General features: G+C 39.2%; 1 protein-coding gene across 1 annotated transcript in view; it reads right to left on the bottom strand.

Annotated features, from left to right (window-relative positions):
* Positions 1 to 17,609, bottom strand: part of LOC5567502 (GATA-binding factor C) — a 678,672-nt gene extending 661,063 nt beyond the window's left edge. The window contains exon 1 of the mRNA XM_021837727.1: positions 16,613 to 17,609. The gene's annotated coding sequence lies outside the window, so the exon portion shown is untranslated. The remainder of the gene's footprint in view (positions 1 to 16,612) is intronic.
* Positions 17,610 to 21,609: the final 4,000 nt, after the last annotated feature.

The raw sequence follows: 21,609 nt of genomic DNA, 5'->3' as shown, positions 1-21,609 counted from the left end.
CATTGAGAGCCTTTCTTGGTTTACATTCTCTTTCATTGATATTTGAGTCACATTTATATCTTCCATTACATTTTTGTACGTATCGCTGGCCAATAATAGAGAAGTGTTTGATTCCTTGAATCTGTTGCATGCTCCTTTCGAAATCAGTCATCCGTGTATTCATTTCACATTTTATCTATCGTTTACCAACAATATAGTTTTAATAATAGTTTCCTACATACAACCTCCCAGTGTTTTCTTGTGGAAATTCTGAGGACCCCTTGGCTTCCATAAAGTAAGTAATACGTCAACATTTCCCTACCATCCCGAAATTGACCTGCATTCGGACACAGCCGGCGCCGTTATTGTTTGTCATAATTATGAGAGCACCAGTACACATTGAGGATGCTACTGATCATGAGTAACGTCTTTTGGTCTCCTGTGTAAATACAGCTGTTCTTGAAATAAATAACGGAGTAGCAACTACGGGCGATCAATCATGCTCATGCTCAATTTGTGAGGAGACACATGAAAAAAAAAAACTAGAGTAATTATACAGGACGATTCCCCTCCCTATCTAAGAATAGTACTTGCAGGAATCCAATAATTTTTCCAGCCTCTACTGTGATAGAACTTTGAAAAACATAATATGAAGCCATTACTTATTTTTTGAAAAGTGATCTGTCAGGATTGCGAAGATGTATTACTAAAAAATACCTTGAGATATTGCTGACAATACGTTGGCGAAATCCGAGGTACTCAGAGGATCGATTTCTTGAATAAACTATGGAGTAATACTGGAGAAATTCCTTGATGAGTTGAGCCACCTAAAAGCCAAGTGGTTTACATGCCATTTTTATCCGTTTTTAGAGTATAAGGAAAAAATCTGCTGTTTTCAAGCTTTTCAGCGGTAATTTAAGGTGATTTTCCTGTCCAACACAATAAATAACATAACTCGTAGACGATTGGCTTTTTTTTTATCCCATACATCTGGTATGGAATGAAAATTGCTGTAAAAACATCAAACTTGTTTTTCACAAAAGAAGATTTTCGTCACATAAATCCCTTTGCTTATAACCCCTTCAATTGAAAGAAGACCATCTAGAAGAATCCCAGAAGGGATTCTTAGGGAATATGTGATGTTATTTTATGAGGCCCATATACTGCCCATAATCGCATAACAGTCCCATGTCGACTTTTGACCGATTTGCGTTTTTGGCATAAATCAACTCAACATCGTCAGAAGATCGATAAAAACTGCAAAAAAAGTAGCCTTTGTTCCTAACTTGTACAAAAACAAACCTTATTTGTGTTGTCCCATCTTGAAAATATTCGCATAACAGTCACATCAAAGTCCGTAGCCCGATCACTGCTCAGAATGGGTACCACTTCTAGTACTACATTCGGACTCTCGATACTACTAGTTATTCACTGATGTGTAGCGAAGTAAAGGGAAATCAATTATACAGTGAAACCTCCATGAGTCGATGTTCTATGTTTTAATATCGACTCATGGAACCATACTTAAACAAAATTTTGTGGTAACTATTATGATTCGCTCAAACAGCTTTTCAAAGCATTTCTGTTCCATGAATCGATGTTTCCATGAGTCTATGATTCCTTCAGATATCGACTCATGGAGGTTTGACTGTATTTAAAACACACTTGCTTACGACATTAGAAATGTCATGTATTCACGTTGTTTCGAAAGTATTTTTAAATTAGTGGATATTACACATAATTATGTATTTTCAATTACGATGCATTACAAATTATCATTTTAAATAAGGCTTATACAAATATTAATCTTCTTTTATGTCCGTAGGTAACCATTTGGGTGGTAAGAGGGGAATAAAAACAAATGAGCAACAAAAAATAACATAAAATAAAGTTCATTTTACATTTTTTATTTAAATTTTGTAATGATTCTTTGCTGGTGCTCAGGAATATCGAACTAAAACTTAGTTTTGCTTTTTTGGATAACTGGTAAAATTGACTTAAGGAGTACTTGCTTGTAAGTGTGCAAAATAAAAACTTTTCAATGCAAAAGCAAGATTTTCATACAAAAACAATCAGCAACCTGCCTCATCTGCTAATTGGGAGAATACAGAAAGACTTTGGCTCGGCACATCCCACGAGCCACTGTATTTTAGATCTGCGGTCAAGGCTTACAGAAGTTGCCTGAAAAATTTGTTTCGTCATTCTGGATCTCCCATATAACAGATTAGCTAGGTTGTTCTGGAACATCTCGAATCATTTCCATCGGATTCCATTTCCGCATTATCCAAAAGATGATCATCTGGGTCTCTCATGACTGGGACTCATGACTGTAAGCGCGTTCCACATCATAACGTGTGTTTTGAGATATCATTCAATCCGATGTTTTTTTATCTGGTGATTCATCCATGGACATACAGTATACTATCCGTAACTCGCTATTCCGTATCTCGATATCGAGTTATAGAATGTGTAGTAAATGTGGGTTTTCATGGATACCTCGATGGTCCCTTCAACCAAAGTTAGATTTTGTGTGCTTTAACACGATATTTCCCTAACTCGATAGTCGCCTTAATATCGAGTAACGGAGAGTTGACTGTACTATAATAACTATTTTTTACGGCCAAAGAACATAAACAGCAAATGAAACAACCAGTGCATCAATAACAATGAGTGTTTTAGTAGCTGTCAAACGAGCCGATGAACATGATGGGACTGGTATGCAATTACATTGGTATATTATATTGTATATAATCGCATAACAGTCTCACTGCGATTTTTGTGCATTTTAAGGCAAATTTTCAACTTGAATTCAAAAGAAATTTATTAGATTTGTTCGTGTACTCAACAAACAATGATATGTAGCAATTTAACACATTTTAGGCCAAATAAAGACTCAAAATGGAGCGTAATCGTTTCCACATTTCAATCGTCTTTTTCTCAGTTTGTCGTTTTACAACATGGGACTGTTGTGCAAAGAGGGGCAGTATAGTCGTAGTGGTAAACGCGCAGCTGTTCAGCAAGACCAAGCTGAGGGTCGTGGATTCAAATCCCACCGGTCAAGGATCTTTTCGGGTTGAATATTTTCTCGTCTTCTCAAGGCATGTAGTATCGTCGTACCTGCTAAAGTAATCAAATAGCACTTCAATTTGCCATGCATGCTATATAGTGCTATTATACAGCTGACATGCTATGTATTATCCGTATAATAGCCCTATAAGCCCAAAAGAGCGAATTCTCGTGCAAGTGGTAACTTGTGATTGGAGAAACTTAAAAGTAGATGGAGTAACGTATACCTTTTAATTCCGCTCCTAAATGCTTATCTTTGACAGATACGCGTATTTCGACTACCACTTGCAGTCTTCTTCAGTGTCAGCTACTCGTATCCACTGCAAGAAGTGGTAGTCTGGTAGGTGTAGGTGTAGAAGACTGCAAGTGGTAGTCGAAATACGCGTATCTGTCAAAGATAAGCATTTAGGAGCGGAATTAAAAGGTATACGGTACTCCATCTACTTTTAGGTTTCTCTATTGAGATTCTGCTCAGAGGATTCGAACATTAAATAAAGAACTTGTGATTCCTAAACAAATTAAAAGTACCGGAATTATTCTGCAAACTTCTTTGATGAAAAAAGAACAATATTTCTTTGAAAACTTTCAGGATCATATAATGGCATATTAATTTGAAATTCCCTGAATCAATTTCAGATTTGGATTGTTACGGCAATGCTTGAAGATGTTGATAGTAAAAGAGTAATAAACAATCCTTTAAAAGCTCTGGAATAACTCCTGTAGGAAGCTTTCGAAAATCTTTACAGTTTTAAGTGCAATGGCGCAGAATGACCAATAAACATTAAACATTGCAAATTCTTCCGAAAAATAATGTTGTGGAAAATTGGAGATTTATGAAAATGTTCTTGAGAAATTTCCTAGCGGTATTCCCGAACACTTTTTTCAGTCTAATGCCACCTTTCCTTTAAAAAAACATCAGTAAAAGGGATTTTCAAACGAAGTTTATTGCGAGAAATGTGCCTCTGAAGCCGCCCTTCTGATATTCATATATCCCAAAAAAAATGTCAGGAGCAATAATCCAGGAGCAATTGTGGAAGCGTCGTGGGTATTTAAGGCAAACAGTTTCAACACTAAATAAATCGCACTCGCTTACAGACTGAAGCGGAAACAGCAAACCCGCCTATTCCGGGACAAAAAGCGCCGCCTGGAAGAGGTGGAATGCCAAGAGATGGAGTTGCTGTACCGTTCTCAAGAAACGCGGAAGTTCTATCAGAAGCTCAACACATCCCGCAAAGGCTTCGTGCCGCGAGCTGAGATGTGCCGGGATAAGGATGGGAGCATCTTGACGGACGGACGCGAGGTGATCGAAAGGTGGAAGCAGCACTACGATGAACACCTGAATGGCGCAGAGAACACAGGCACAGAAGGTCAGGACAGCGAAGGCGATGGCTACGTCAGCACAGCGGACAGCGGAAATCAACCAGCTCCCACGATGGGAGAAGTTAAGGATGCCATTCAACAGCTCAAGAACAACAAAGCCGCTGGCAAGGATGGTATCGGAGCCGAACTCATCAAGATGGGCCCGGACAGGTTGGCCGCTTGTCTGCATCGGCTGATAGTCAGAATCTGGGAAACGGAACAGCTACCGGAGGAGTGGAAGCAAGGCGTTATATGCCCTATCTACAAAAAGGGCGACAAACTGGAGTGTGAAAATTATCGTGCAATCACCATCCTAAACGCCGCCTATAAAGTGCTATACCAGATTCTCTTCCGTCGTCTATCACCTATAGCAAACGAGTTCGTGGGAAGTTATCAAGCAGGTTTCATCGACGGCCGCTCGACAACGGACCAGATCTTTTCCGTGCGGCAAATCCTCCAGAAATGCCGTGAGTACCAGGTCCCTACGCACCATTTGTTCATCGATTTCAAGGCGGCATACGATAGTATCGACCGCATAGAGCTATGGAAAATCATGGACGAGAACAGCTTTCCCGGGAAGCTCACAAGATTGATCAGAGCAACGATGGACGGTGTGCAAAACTGCGTGAAGATCTCGAGCGAACACTCCAGTTCGTTCGAGTCTCGGCGGGGACTACGACAGGGCGACGGACTTTCGTGCCTGTTGTTCAATATTGCGCTTGAAGGTGTCATGCGGAGAGCCGGACTTAACAGTCGAGGCACGATTTTCACGAGATCCGGACAATTTGTTTGCTTCGCGGACGACATGGATATTATTGGGAGAAAATTTGAAACGGTGGCAGATTTGTTCACCCGCCTGAAACGCGAAGCAACAAGAATCGGGCTAATGGTGAATGCGTCGAAAACAAAGTACATGCTGGTTGGCGGAACTGAGCGCGACAGGGCCCGCCTAGGAAGCAGTGTTACGATAGACGGGGATACCTTCGAGGTGGTGGACGAGTTCGTCTACCTCGGATCCTTGTTGACGACTGACAACAATGTTAGTCGGGAAATGCGAAGGCGCATCATCAGCGGAAGTCGTGCCTACTATGGGCTCCAGAAGAAACTGCGGTCAAGAAAGATTCACCCCCGCACCAAATGCACGATGTACAAAACGCTCATAAGACCGGTAGTCCTCTATGGGCATGAGGCGTGGACTATGCTCGAGGAGGACTTGAAAGCTCTTGGGGTTTTCGAACGCCGAGTGCTAAGGACGATCTTCGGCGGCGTGCAGGAGAACGGCGTGTGGCGGCGAAGGATGAACCACGAGCTCGCTCAACTCTACGGCGAACCCAGTATCGTGAAGGTAGCTAAAGCTGGAAGGATACGCTGGGCAGGGCATGTTGCAAGAATGCCGGACAACAACCCTAAAAAGATGGTGTTCGCCACGAATCCGGTCGGAACAAGAAGGCGTGGGGCGCAGCGAGCTAGGTGGATTGACCAGGTACACCAGGACCTGGAGAGCGTGGGTCACAGTCGAGGATGGAGAGAAGCGGCCATGAACCGAGGGAATTGGCGAAATATTGTTGGCGAGGCTTTATCAAGATAATTGATGTAAAGCCAAATAAGTAAGTAAGTAAATCGCACTCGCTCTGCGCGCGCGTGTACACATGATATGGATGGATCTGGGTCGTGAGAAGGGTCTGCGTGAACAGTTGGGATTTTAATTCGAAACCTGTAACCTTCTGAGTTATTGGGCAACCAAGTGGCACGATAGCTAACTTAGTAAAATACTCGTCTAGCATACAAGAGTCGTTGGATCAAATCCCACCTAAACAAGTGGATTTTTTTTTTCATAATTTATTCATCTTTACCACGCATAGTGAGTTGATTTATTTAAAATAATGCGGATTGGATTACCGAACAGCTCAATATATGTATCAGTAAATCTAAAGATATTTGCAGGATAATTAACGAAGGTCACACCTTAGGCGAATACTAGAAGATTTTTTTTTTATATTTTCCCAGAAGGTACTTTGCTAGAGTTATTGAAACAAAACACTAGGCATCCTTTCAGTATTGCTGACGACTCATTGGAAAAATTCGAGATACTGCGAGGAATGATTTCTAGAATAAACCAAAAGGAGCCACGTAAAAACCATATCTGGGGATTATGTGAAGCTATCTCTTATCAAATTGTTTGACGTATTTATTGAAAAATTCTCTGATGAATTATTTTTTAGATAACTTTGCAGATCCTTATGAGTTCAGATTATTGTGGACAGACAAACAAGGCGTAAGTAACATGATCGAATTCTTTTCTCGATCCTCTCTTCAGTGAAAAAATGACTGACAAAATGCCAGTTTGTTAGCAGTTTTTTACTAAGAGCGCTTGGTAGCGATGCAATCTTGCGTCTTGCGGTGAAAAAGTTCCTACAATCTTGCGTCTTGTCACCTTTATTCACTGAAGATAGAAGAGAAATCGACTATGTCACTTACGCGCTTATTCTAGCACACGCTTGTGTTATATTTTAACGTTTGACATTCAAAAACAATATAATTGTCAAAAACTATGCAGTACAGTAATCTATCTCCTGTATAAATAAAAATGGAAAGGTGGTTGTATGTCATGAAATGGCTTAAGAACGGTGTATCCGAATTTGAAAATTCTTCCATAGTATTGTTCCTTAAGTGTGCCGACGTGAATGTGTGCATAATAAAGCACAGGAGATGTGTGCATGAAAAAGCACGAGAAAGTCTAAAAAACTGGAGTAAAAAGAAATGTACGGAAAGTTTCATGGCGTTTTTCACAGCCTTTTTGATGGCAAGACATGGTTTGCCGAGACCCCTAGTGTTTTAGAATATAGAGTCAAATCACCTATGTTAAGAATTATCCCCAACACAACTTATAAATATAGTTGAATTGTAGGCAATATATTTTGTTCTTTGTTAATCTTCGTAGCAAACGAGTTGATTTTATTTTTTTTCCCAAAAACTATTGAGGAAGGGGGATGCAAGTATACCATAAACTCCTGGCTACGCCCATGAATCCAATCCGGCAGGGAGTCCGGAAGTTGTGCCTTCGATTTCGATTTTGTTAACATCATCAATCAAAGAAATATTAATCGTTTGGTCTTTGACTACCAGTTCTTCTCCAATTAGTAGTTCTACATGACTAGGCTATGTTCTGATTTCGCAGTCCATCGATCGGCGCACTGCTAGTCCAAGTTCATTACCATCGCCTCGCGGCAGCAGCCCTAAAAATCGCATTAAAGCCAAATAGCCTTTCGGTCACCTACTTTACCCAGCGCTCACACGTCGTTCTCGGTCGCTGTTCCATAAGTCATGAGCCAGTGGAGCATGCCGGAGCCCAATTACACGATCACCGGCTTTGGGCGTTTGTAGATTTCTATGAGGGGAATAGGGGAGGATGGAGTAATAAACGTACCCAAAGGAAAAACATAATTTTAACTGTGAATCTAGTCGAAAACGTTTTCTTAATTGGGTGTACAGGAAAATTTGAATTTGAGGTTTGGCTTCGATCCATCTTCACCTTAACATGGAGATATTGTTGAGGGGCGTTTTACCCCGACGGCACATTTTACGCCTAGTACCCCTATAGGAGCACTAGTTGGGAGCTGGCAGATGTTGCGGTGCGTGTGAGTCATTTGTAAGATGAATGTGGATATGAGCCATCAAAATGCGGATTCGGTTCGTTGAGTTTGTACGGGGGAAAAACAGTCCGGAGGGGGTGTTACCAAAAGGTTTACAAAAGTCAACAAAAAGGTGGATGGGAATGTGCCCAAGGGCCTTATTGAAATTTAATTATCGACTGACTGTGACCATTTCGGTAGCGCAACTGGTAGTGTTCAGTTAGTTTCCAGAATTAGAATGGTTGTAATTAGTAACGTTGGGTATTTGTATCCATATTCATGTCGCATTGAAAGGCGATTTATTTATTCATTGTTGTATTATAAACTCAAAGTGTGTCTATTCTTAAGGCTCGATGGTATTTTTCCCAGTTTCATACCGTTGGATTGCTGAATAATTAACTTGAACACACTAAACAAACGAACAGAAACAAATGATACCAGTAGATATGAAAATTAAAAAGCCTCAAACTACCTTGATGGAAAGGAATGAAATAAATGTCATTCGAAATTCTTGCATGTTTTGGCAAAAAATCTGAATAAATAATGAAAATATCAAGTTAATGTAGAATAGTATCCTTGGCTTGCACTTCTAAGTGGTTTACGCTTGAAGGTCAAAATATTGGGTGAAAAAACTTCGAATTATAAAATTTTGAAATGTTATGGTTGGTACAGAAGTAGTGCTAATATCATCGAACACATACATATTTTTTTTCTCTTATATATCATAGTGTAGGCAATGTAGTTGGCATGTCTGTCAAGTGATGACTGCTTTCGACAGCAAACTTTTTCTTTCATCAGAGATTTTCATTCTTTATATTAAAGTCTGTTTTTTTTATAGTTATCCAGTGGAGAGTATATGGCGTTAGAGCTGCTGATGTTTTAAATCATACTTATCTTCTTTTTTGGTTAACCTTTACGTTCCCGGCCTCCAACAAGTCATTTTCAAATAGTTGCCATTTCGTCAATTTCCATTAGATTTTTTCGAAACCAGCCCCAGTTCACTTCAAAAATGTACCAGTTATTTATCATAAATCAACAACGCTGAATTTGGAACCATGCCGGAGATATTCTGGGTTACAGTGGGATTACAAGGATGCCAAATTTGGTGAATGTGATTATTTTTTTTTTATTATTTATTGCAGTTTCAACACCGGATTTTTTTAATGTAAAACATAGGATAATGATCGACTGTCATCATTCAAATATTATTTAAATAAGTGCATCGTTCCGGAACGTCGTAGCCGGTTCCGCCAGGGCCCGTTTTAGGACATATCCGTTCCATGTCCAAAACATACCGTGCGACATCTCAATCTTCTTGAATTCGAATAAAAATGTCAATAAAAGAAGAATAAACCAAATGTCAATAGATTTTTCCACTCCAGAGCACCTGACACAGGTTCAACCAAGGCCTCTTCCGTTTTTTGTAGTAAACATACCGTGCGTCCTCTAAATCTTCGTGAATCTCTCGAATTGTCGAACTTGTCAATAAAAGAATCTCGTTACAAGCAGATGTGGCCACTCCAGGTCTCCTGGGACAGGTTCCACAAGGGCGTGTGTGTTTTTTCATGTATAAGGCGCACTACATAACTGTTTGAGTAACGTATTGGTAATAATTTATGGTCTGCCGTACTTTTTCTTCTTTCTGACATTACGTCCCAACTGGGACAAAGCCTGCTTCTCAGATTAGTGTTTTTATGAGCACTTCCACAATTATTAACTGAGAGCATTCTTTGCCGATTGACCATTTTTGCATGTGTATATCGTGTGGCAGGTATGAAGATACTCTATGCCCTGGGAATCGTGAAAATTTCATTTACGAAAAGATCCTCGACCAGCGGGATTCGAACCCACGACCCTCAGCATGGTCATGCTGAATAGCTGCGCGTTTACCGCTATGGCTATCTGGGCCCCATGGTCGGCCATACATTGGCTCCGATATTTTTCACCTCTAGATACCCCTCAATCTGCTGCATATCTTTGCCGAAGATGCCAACATTCGTTTTCACGTTTCTCTTGAATCTCATTGGTGATTGCAGGCTTACTTTGGAATTTGTTAATTCAAAATGGCTCTTGAATAAACTAAGGCATAAAATGACTCATTGGTTTCCAATATTGTAGAAAATACTACAAACAGTATATAATTATCTACACAGAGATTTCTCTTCTTTCAAATATTAATTATTCTTTTGAGTTGCACTACCGGAATAAATTTTAGCACAAAAGGTTTTGATATATATGTACTACAAATTTACCCTTCTTTCAAATATTGGTTGATCTTACGATTTATTATGTAATAATAGTTATTGTTGCTGACTTGTTGCGATAATTATTGGTTTTGAAGCTGCTTCCTACTGCAATAGGGACGCAAATGAATATATAAATCTGCCCAAGTTATCAGCAACATGAAAATTCATTAAAGCAAAATCGATTGTAGCAGTTACTCCGATGATGCCTTACACATTTTATACTATTGATCCAACCTTCTATTGTTTCATTAATTAATTTAGCCTTCTCCTAAACAAAGACTGTTATTTAGAGTAATAATGTTAAAACACAATATTTTGTCAAGCCATGTTTAATACATTATATTAATACATTTATATTTTGCTGTTTAATTTACCCGTTTAGTCCTGAGTGAAAGCAAAAATACTAAACCCCTTACCGCTCAGCGAATACTTAACAGATTCAAATATTTTTTTTGTAAGTATATTGGCCTACATATCTAGTTTCTAGAAGAGACCAGAGGAACTCGGGAATACTCCTGTAACAGGAGTTATTACGGTGGGTTACTGGGTCAAGTTGGGTAGAAAAAGGCGATTTTTTGGGACATGCAAAGTTATCTTCATTAATTTTAAATGGCATTCATTTTATTTTGCATAAATCATTTAGATCTGATATTCAACATTATAAATTAATAGTTTTGCACCCTTAAGAGTGTACCAGATGCGACCACTAAGATTTTATGCCCTGAGGAACCGCCTCTAGATTTGTTAGGTGCTAAGCCGTTTCAAATCTCTAAAAGTATAGATTGAACATAATAGTTCACTAAAATGCGTTCCCATAAGCTTGACACAGATGTTAAGATACAAATTGTGCACTTTATCATAAATTTGCGGCATCCCGGGGACCCGAAATTGGTCATTTGTAGGATCAATCAAATGCAGTTGACATAATTATTCAATTTAACCGATTATCAGAAGGTTTACGCTGATGCGTTTTTCTCAAAACTCCTTGATATAGTGGCCACATTATAGCCGATTCTGGAAATTATCTGTGACTTTAAATTTGCCTACCTCCAGGGGCACGGAAGCACAGAACCCTTGTCACCCGACCTGACCCAGTGATCCACCACAATAACTCCGGCCCGAGATCCTTTGGCCAGTTTTAGAAACTAGATATGTGTACGAGTATACTGACAAAAAATAATTGAAATCCGTTAAGTATTCGCTGAGCGGTGAGAGTTTTAGTAATTTTTCTTTCACTCAGGCCTATACGGGTTAATTCTTCCAAGCCTTGCTGTTAGAATAATCATTGCTTTGAATCCTGTCAATATTTCAACCAACATTTTTTTTTTCAAACACTGTATCTCATTTCGAGCTATGCTAGAAAACCGATTATTTCAATTATGAATTTGCCACATTTCAGATGTATACGGTTCATTTTGCTTTAAACTTCCAAAATAAATATTAATTTTGGATCATTCGAAAATAATGCCTGAAATATTTACTTTTAAAAATGTGTTGTTCATTCAAATTGCACCCTGTGAAGGCAGAGATGCATTTGAACGTGATCTTTGCATGTTCTTTTCAAGCTTGTGATCAAAAGAACCGTGTTCAAGTTCAAAAAAATGTACGATGTTTATCCCAGTGCACTGTTCATCTCGTGGCAACCGTTATCGTCATTCATTGTTTTACTTTGTATGTGGTGCACTGCACACAAACAGAAAAATATTTCGTTTCATTTTTCGATTTTTCCTGCTAACTAAAAATTCGTTGTCTGTAATAAATTAAAAACTATTTGAAATGGTATTTCTGTTTCAGGTAAGTAGTAATTTTAAAATTACAAATGCCACAACCTCCAAGAAAATTAGAACCAAACATTTGACCTAAAAACCCAAATATTTGACACGGTTTCCAAAGCTCAAGAGTTTCAGGATGCCATTCGCATTCTCATATTCTAAAGATTCCATTGGCGTAAATCAATTTCTGGTTAGTGTGTTCCTTGAAAGACATTTTCGATAATTTTACGAATAAAAAATGTGCTATACAAGAATAAAAATATTGTGTTTTTTTTCACCAGCCCAAAGCATTTAACTCAATTTTAATCAATTTTGGAGGATATGACTCCGTGATCAATCTAGTAGTCGTGTGATTGTTCTATAGAGTGAACATTAACACAAGAGCAATCAAAGGATCAATTGTGAACGCTCACGGAACATGAGCGTTCAAAATGCATCTTTGTGTGAAAGATTTTTGGTGTAAAAGCTTTTAAGTAATTACTGAAAACCCGCTCGTAAATAATTCAGTCATACATAAGCTTGCTTTCAATCAAAATGTTATGTTACAAAAATTCTTGAAAACCGCTGTTGATGATATAATTAAAAACTCTACACAGGATTTCCTTTTTTCAAATTGACTGCATCTTAAGAAATTTTTGCTATGAGCTTGACAGAAAGCTTCGAAAAAATATGCTGTTTTAAAGGAAAAAATCAGTTTGTCAATTTCCAAAGGTGCAGAAAGCATCTCTAAATGTATGATACATTTTGTTTGAATATGTTCATTTTAAATCACTCAACATTGAAAACAACTATTATGTCGAATGGCTTTTATGCCAAGCGACTGTTATGCCTAATTACCTAATTGTCAAACTACTTTATACCAAACGAGATTCAATCATTCATACAAGTAAACGGAATATTGTGCTTACCCAGGTAACAATTTCAAGCTGCTCAAACGCTTTTATAACTAGTTCAATTCAGCCTTTGTTTGAACAAAAGCTGTTCATAACCTGCACACACTATTGTTCAGCTGTTAAACATCTAATTCTGGCGATTTTTTCAGCCTTAAGCTATATGGAAGGCTGAATAAAGGTCAAGCATGCGCTTATTCAAGCCCCTTTCAATAACGTCATTTCTATTTTTAGCACAGATGGCAACCTTCGAAAGCTTAACAATCGCTTACTCATCCATTATTCAACAATAAACCAAAAATATGTAAAAATATTTACAGGTTTATAGCTTAAGGTTTTATTATCGCTACTAACAATTTCAAACACGTAGTGGAGACGTGTGCTGGAATTTTAAGATGAAGATAAGTAAACATGAAAATTGAGAATTGAACAGGGATTCACTGATTTATAACCACTTACCTTGACATCTGCTCCACACGAGGCTGCGTGGACATCATTGAAAGCAAGGGAATAACTTATCCAATTGTCTGAATAAGGGCTATGTTAAGGGTTGTATTAAGGCTGGAGAAGTGATATCCCTGCTATGCGAAAACAATTAAGTTAGCTGTCATAAGTGTGTTTTGATTTTTGTTTTAAAGTCGAATCCTTGATAATCTTCAATTACTGCTGTTTAATGGTTGTCACTTGCATTGATAATGATTACGAATCTATCGCTTTGTTCAGTTAATCAAAAAAGTGACGAAGAAATCGCCGTGATCGAGGTTAGAATTTTGTTGTTACCCAAGCTAATCGATGCCGAATTCAGGAGTTTTTTTTTTTTCGCGTTTAGCATGCTTGGTGATTTGGAGATTTATTGTTTGATGAGTTCAATGAAGCAATAAAGCAATAAGCATTAATTTCGTGACTGACCCAAACTTTGGTATGTACATTTTTGAAAACCTACGGCGGGACAATTTTTCTACAGTGGATGTTGATTTGATTAAGGATTTAAATAACCTTTAGTCAATTGCATTCAGGTTGGCTGAACAAAAGTGAAAACTGTTGATGGAAAATAGTTTGTTCAACTTGATATTCAGTTTTGAATGTACTGCTGATAAAGAGTGTTTAACAAGCTTTTCTTCAAATTATTGTTCAGCTGTCACGGTGTTCAGCCTTGTACACCATTAATCAGCCAACGTTCAGATATTACTCTTGCTGTTCAGCTTTGATTGTTACTTGGGTATTTATACCGATTATATTCATCCTCCAAGCACTCCATTGAATGTAGGCTATCTACCAATATGTCACTTCTCACGAATATATATTCTAAGAAGTCCTTGGATGATCCTGAACACCACATAAATACACCACACCAATAAAACAATAAAATCAAAGCAACATATTGTTCTGAACATATTCGCATATGTAAAGAATACATAGGATCATAGATCAAGCTTGAAGATCTGGAGGCTATGTATTTCAGAGTATAACGAAGTTTATCACAGGTATTACCGATAATATGCTATAATAAATCATAGATTACACACGTTTCAACTAACCTATAAAACATAAGTTGGAAACAAGTTAGATTATTTCCGCGTCACTCATCATTTCAATACATCAGCAATTGTCTAGACGCAAAATAGACTTCGTAAATTGAGGTTTTAGTGTATTTAATGAAAATTTCCAGTAAAGCTATCGATCTCAATGTTTTTCTTCTCAAAATCAAATTCTGCCAGAATGTGTTAATGAAAGCTAAACCGAATTAATTTTTAACTGTCTGAGATCAATTCACACTTGAGTTTTGAGAACTACGATTTCCAAACACAGCATATTAACATATGTATTTAAATATGAAGCTGTTACTTTTCGATCAAATTTGAATTTGCATTATTTTTTCAAGTTTTTTTTATACGCTCATATTATCCAAACACATCCAACAACATATGTTTAAATATGTAAGCTGCCGTTCTACGCCTATTTGTCCCGCGATCCATAAGGTTTACATTGAACATGGGACAAATAGGCGTAGAAGCGCAGTAAGTTAAGTAACCACAAGTTTCAAACATTACCTAAGAAAAGCGTACGTTAAAGTATTCGTTTATTATTAAAAATTCCTCCTTTTTGCAATAAATTTCCACACTCATGTCCGACTTGAAAATATATTGCAACTTCATAATGCAATTTTGTTTCAAATTGCGTTCATAATAGCTTTCGTTCGATATTAAAAAAAAGGAAACTCGTCTATTATATTTTAATGACGATTTCGTTTGAGAGAGAGAGAGAAGATCATTGCATTAGCTTTGATTGTTTCCTATAAAAACATGAATCATTGTTACAGAAGTTACAGCTTCATATGACGGATTTTTCTTATTTTAGTTTCAAGCCATGAAAGTAAGATATTTCAAAACTTTGAACTGATGGCGAGCAACGAATCACGGATCAAAGCTCAGTTTATTAAAGTACTCTAAAAAAATCTCTCACCTTACTGGACGTAAAAGTTTGCCTTAATGTTTATACCTTAGCTATTATACCATATACAGGAAAAAAAAACAATTAAGAATCCAGAATCTTACTATAACCCAACTGTACTGGTATAGTGCTAATATGTCTGCCATTATTTAGTCGTATAACAGCTCAATAAATCCCAAAAGACGATTTAGCGATTTAGTGGTTACTTGCGAAATTATCTTTTCTGTGAAACTAAGCTTTTACATTGCGCAATTATGTTTTTGAAGCAACCCCAGATAAATATCCCAAAATAATGGCATTAAAAACCAGCTATAAATCAATACCTTTCCACCATATCTCATTTCCCCATTACCCTGAATCAATCAGTCCCACCATATCCCATCGATGGCAGTTCATTATCGACTAGAAACCCGTGCATCCGCAAGTTCCTATCATGCAACAAGTTGCGCTACGCACCGCTGACGAGACTAGGTACACGATCCGCTGCCAAACTGACGCCCCGCACTGTGAAGGAAGGTCGCCGGCCGATCCCAATCTCTGGGAACGAAACACACATCAATAAATGTTTATTGTTTAATAGATTGATCACGATCGTAAAAAGACAATCACATTATCAACACCATTGTCTTCTTGATGGACCACTGCCGGCGGGTGATGACCATCCAGCGATCCCTTCCCACCCGATTGCAAACTCGATGAACTGATAAGGCCACCAATATTCCATCATATCGTGGAAGCCACCGAAGTTTTACGACCGCGATAAATGCGGACCTTGATCCGTCCAAAAAATACCCTTTAATCTGCTGGATAGTAGTTATGAAAGCTTCGAACGGTTATTAAATTTCGCAAAAATCACATTTATCGCGCTGCGGTAGGTGCTGTGTCAATATTTTTGATTGGCGGTGGACATTTTGGGAGAGTTTCCGACGGCGTTTGCGATAAGAGCCTTCGACTACGGCGATAAGAATCGTGCAATCGCGAAAATAGCTTCATTCTAGCGCTTGAACCGTCGAACGTCGCAACATTCATTAGAGCGTTGAGCAAAGCTCACTTCGCTGCTATTTCTGTAGTCCAGGTGTTCTGTGAGCTTCCCCTAAAATGCATACCCACAAACCCGGAATGTTTTGGCTATCCGAAAACCTGGGTCTTAATTACATCGTAAAGATCATGCCGATAGCAGATAGAGATCCTGTAGGCTCCGAAATAACTGTCATTACCTTCTTTCTCTCTCTGCCTCTGTCGCTAGATGGTTCACCAAAGCCGTGAAGCGATTCCGCTGCTCTAGGTTGCTAGCCGGTACACGCACACACTCACACAGGCACGCATGCATCGACCGTCGAGCAATCACTAGTAGTCATACGCGCGAAGCGAACGCGGCGCCGTTCAATGACTCGGCGGTCAAACACACGCCTTCTTCTAGTGTGCACGCGTCGCCGCGGGGGAAGGAAGCAGGGCTCCTATTCCGTCAAATATCTTCTTCCGATGAGAACTGACCAATCAAACCACGATAACAACAACCCCCGAAACGAAATCCGAAACCGAGCTATCGACCGGCGAGAATCTACCACTGCTGTGGGAGCCCGGCGTAATCTTTACAGGCGGATCTTCGCCTAGCCTTCCGCGGACGCACTGAAATCCCTCAAATTATGAACGCTGTCACTACACTTGTCACACTAATCAATTCTGGGAGCTCTTCGCCTATCGATTGGGATCGGAGGTGGGGTGAGACGCAACTTGGACGCTACCGAAGGATATCAGAGAGTTTGATCAGACCCTATGGCTCCCAGCGCGCGGGCCGAGATTTTCGCTGTCTTCCGTTGCTTTGCGAAGAAACTACGAGTACCGTGCAGGAATCACTAAAATCGATTCGTTATGGGAAGGGCCTAAGTGTTCAGGGTTATATTTCGAGTTAAGCAAAAAGATTCCCTTTAATCCTGTGCTAGTCCGGGAAAGGATATTGCTCCACGCGATCGTCACCGCCGTCGCAGAACTGAGGGAACCTAGTCTAGCTTTTGTTTTTGTTTTGGATTCCTACTAGTAGGTGGCATTGCTCAAATCCCGTATGGACGTTTTTTTTGCTGTTGTCTTGGGTTGAGTCGGTAACAACAACAACAACGACGACGACGTCCACAACGATAACGACCACGACAATGCGGTGCAGTGTGCAGTGGGTAAAAACCGAACTTTCCAACATAAAAGCGCGCAACCACGACAACGGTCTTGGACCGACTGAAGCAGGCCCCATGTAGAGGTACGGCTGTGCAACACACACTTGCACCGGGTATCAACGGGCACCCACACCAAGTCCCGGCGCAGCTATAGTGCGCTAAAGCCGCGATGCTGAGGGACCTCGCAAGTACCTACAGTGCAGAATACGCGCACTTCATCATGAGACATTCACAAGCCGAGAATGCAGAACGTGCGCGCAAGGCCCTTCGCTTCTGCTGCTGCTTCAGGCTTCGCTCCGCTCCCGTGCCAAACATGGAGTGAGAAGCTCTCCACCGCACAAGAGGAAGTGAACCGACCGACGAACGTGCTGCACGCTATAATATGCGAACAGGCGAACGACTGCCTCGCTGTATACGTGAGCTGCTGTATACGTAAGTAAAAGCAATGCGAAGCGTAGGCGATAATTGATGGACACTGTGTGAAGCGTAATCGGCGATGGGCGTGGCTTACGACACCGAACAATGGGGCGTGAGCGAGCACCCGTCAGACCGGTTCTCTAACGTATGCTTCTTTCGCTCTCTGCTTCGTGCCGTTCTTCGCTCGCTCTCGCCGAATTTTCCAAGCAAACGCCGTGCAATCGCACGAGAGCGTGATAGAAAAGGGAATATCACCAATTGCGCTGCATTCTTCGCGTATGTATGCGTGCCTCGAATGGTGATGCGAGAGGAAGCTTTGCTCAGGGCACCAGATGACAATTGATTTATTAAATTGCGTTTGGAGCGGCGGCGGTGTAAATTTTATGTCGCTTTTTTCCCGTGTCCCATAATTCTTCACTCTGGAATACGTATCACACATCGCAAAACGAAAACGTTGACGATGTTCATCACCACTCCATTATCGGGGGCGCTCACGCACCGATGGAACAATGCGAAGCATGTTTTTTGCCCATTTTTTTTTGTTCAGGCTTCATCAACGTCCTTGTTAGGTTATTGTCTAGGAGGCTGCCGGCTGTTGTGTGTCAGAGTTGCATCAAAGAGGCATCAGCAATAATAACCGCACGGGGCAGCAGAGCGGGTGTAAATCTTTCAGACCATCTAGGTTGTGCCAAGCTGCCGAGTGGTCGATGATGAGCATGTTCATGTATGGATGGATGGATGGATGGAAAGAGTGGTAGCTAGCGAGGGCCTTCCAGTTGGTGGCATTTGATTGACAGCGTTTCAAACGCGTTGGCACCGATAGCCATACATATGTCTAGCACCGCATCAACCGGGGGCACAACAGAAGCACAATAAATGACAGGCAATGGGAGGCTTGGCTGGTTAGGGATTGGAAGGAGTAGGGTATGAGAGGTAGATATGTAGAGCTGCGTCAGCATAATGTCATACTTTTATTCGCTTGTTGAAAGCTTGCGGGTGGATGGTGCTTTGGATGCGATTTTGCGATGCAAAAAGTAATGCTTTCCTTCCTTTCCACGTATGCAGAATTTTCAGCGAAATATCTTTAAACATCGGGTACACGCAACAATCAGTGGATTATTGAAGAATAGTTCGTAGGACGAAAACTTTCCTTAGACTGGGGTGGGAATCGGCCCATACTTCATAGCACAAACTACTGACGCCGCTAGCCGCAAGACTACGAAGTCCGCCGAAGAGTAGGAAATTCAAAATATTTCAAATTATGTCTAAAATATAGTTGGCAGTGCCTTCTCAAATTTGTCTCATCAATCTAGTACATTCTTTAAACAAATTAGGAACTTTTTCATAGCATCACATGAAAAATTAAATAATAGGAAGTGTTGCGAAAACATGAAACTCAGTACCGAACGCTATATAGCAGATTGCAAACTCAAGTCTTGGCTGCAAATCAACTTTAAGCTGAAATAATTTATTTTCCTTTAGCTTTAATGTTTAGTATTGGACTATAATCAATTAACTCATCAAATTTGGTTGAAAACTTATTATAAAGTATTTCGTGCTCGTCGATCATGTTCCATGTAACAATCTGTGGTATTATTCTATGTTTAATCTAAGTTACTCAATGTTTACTGCAACTTACTGTTAAGGAATAGTTTCATTTTTAGATTTAACTTTAGATGTATGTTCGATTGCAATAACTTTTACAATAATGCATGTTGTTTCTCATTATTGCTATTTTACTCCAGCGAGTCGAATCGGCACACTAACAACAATGACTCTAATTTTTTTTTCTCATTTGCTATCTACCTGTCATGGATTGTATACACGCTCGTTCAAATCTACTCAAAAGAGAGTAACTTTGACTCACTTTTGAAGTTTCAAGTTAGCTGTCAAAAGTGAGTAACTTTATTTTATCAAAGTGAGTAACTTTTTACTCAACCATAAAAGAAAACGACCTTACTCTCTTTTAAGTAAACACAAACATATTTGACTCACTTTGTAAACGTCAAAGACTTGTGAAAATTTCGCGCGCTCGAACTGACAAATCCTCCGTTGTAATGAAATTTCTTCAGTCGACATGATGTCGGACTGTTATCAAAAACAGTCGAGACAAAAGCCGAGCCGGCACAGCAATGAAGTTAGTTTGCTTGAAACTTCGCTTCGGAAGTCCAACCGGCGAATTCCAGATAAGTGCTGCGAAGTCAATAATCCTGATATCAAGTGAAGCGAGGTCGGAGTGAAAATGACCAAGTCCTGGATTTGATCGAACAACCGCAAGAAAAAAAAATATAAACAGTAAGTTTTGCCGTCGCACTTTTTATTGGACTAATTATCAATTTTTTACAGTCTAACTGGCTCGGTCAAACTACATCCTCCATGACTTTCATCAATCCCCCAGAGATTTGTAACATCCGGGGATCCATTCCAGAACAGCGAAAATTTCAACAAAAATACCATTTGTTTTACTTGTTATCATGTTTTATTCATATAGTTATGTAAGAGATAATAAATAAATGTTATGCTCTTTGTATATTTCTTCTGATTTTATCACTAACATAATACATTTATTTCCAAAAATATTATTTCCTGAAGTGAGTGACATCTACTCACTTTCGCAAATTTCAGATTAAACGAAGTGAGTAAGTGTCCCATATTGACATTTGACAATGTTACTCTAAAGTGAGTAACGATGGTGTTACTCACTTTCGAGCAGTTCCACTTTGTTCCGAAGTGAGTCGAAATCTACTCACTTTTGAGTAGATCTGAACAAGCGTGTACCATATTTCGCCCAAATGATTATTCTGAGCAGTGCTGGCAGTAACAGGATAAGTTGATTTGAAGTATTCATTATAGTGAAAACCTAATTGCAATCAGGCATAGGATATATTCTATATACAATGAAAAAATAATGTTTTTTCAAAACTAAACTCAATATGATTTTATTAAAGAAATTTTACCAAATATAGCTGCTCTCTACGGCTTGGATGTAATAAATTGCAACTTGTGCGGTTCTCGAAAATAAATAGACGATTCAACATTCAAATTTCTTACTCTTTTTCTGGTGCATCTGTGACGACAGAGTCTACTTCTCAGTTTAATGGTTATAAACTGGGAGTTGTCTGTGCCAAACGCTTATCTTTATTTTGACGTCACAGTTATAGTTTTTTGTTTAACTTCCATGCCATGAAAAAAAGGGTATTATTATACACAGTTCGAACGAAACGTGTAAATTTCTGAGACATATAATGCACATAATTGGAGCGTGGTATGTGATGGATATTTACATGACATGTCATGTAAACTTCAATTATATGTCATGTAATCCAGCAGGATTCTGTGTGGTTACATAACAAATAACACAAATTTACATGATTTCAGACTTAAATTTACAAGAAGTCATGTTTACATCGCATAAATAAAGTTTACATGACGTGTAATCTTCATTATTTTTAACTGTGTAGCTTCATGAGCGTTAAAATAAATCTATTAGGATTCAAACCACACATGTTAAAGTTATTAAAATATATGTCCTTAAAAAGTATTTTGAATTAGTTTCAACAACATTCAAACATCATGAAGATGCATCAACATCACATTGTTGTTCACATTTACCCGAGCCATTCGAACCC

Source organism: Aedes aegypti, chromosome 1, assembly GCF_002204515.2.
Source record: "Aedes aegypti strain LVP_AGWG chromosome 1, AaegL5.0 Primary Assembly, whole genome shotgun sequence".
NCBI classification, from domain to species: domain Eukaryota; kingdom Metazoa; phylum Arthropoda; class Insecta; order Diptera; family Culicidae; genus Aedes; species Aedes aegypti.
This window is presented reverse-complemented; position numbering and strand designations above follow the sequence as displayed.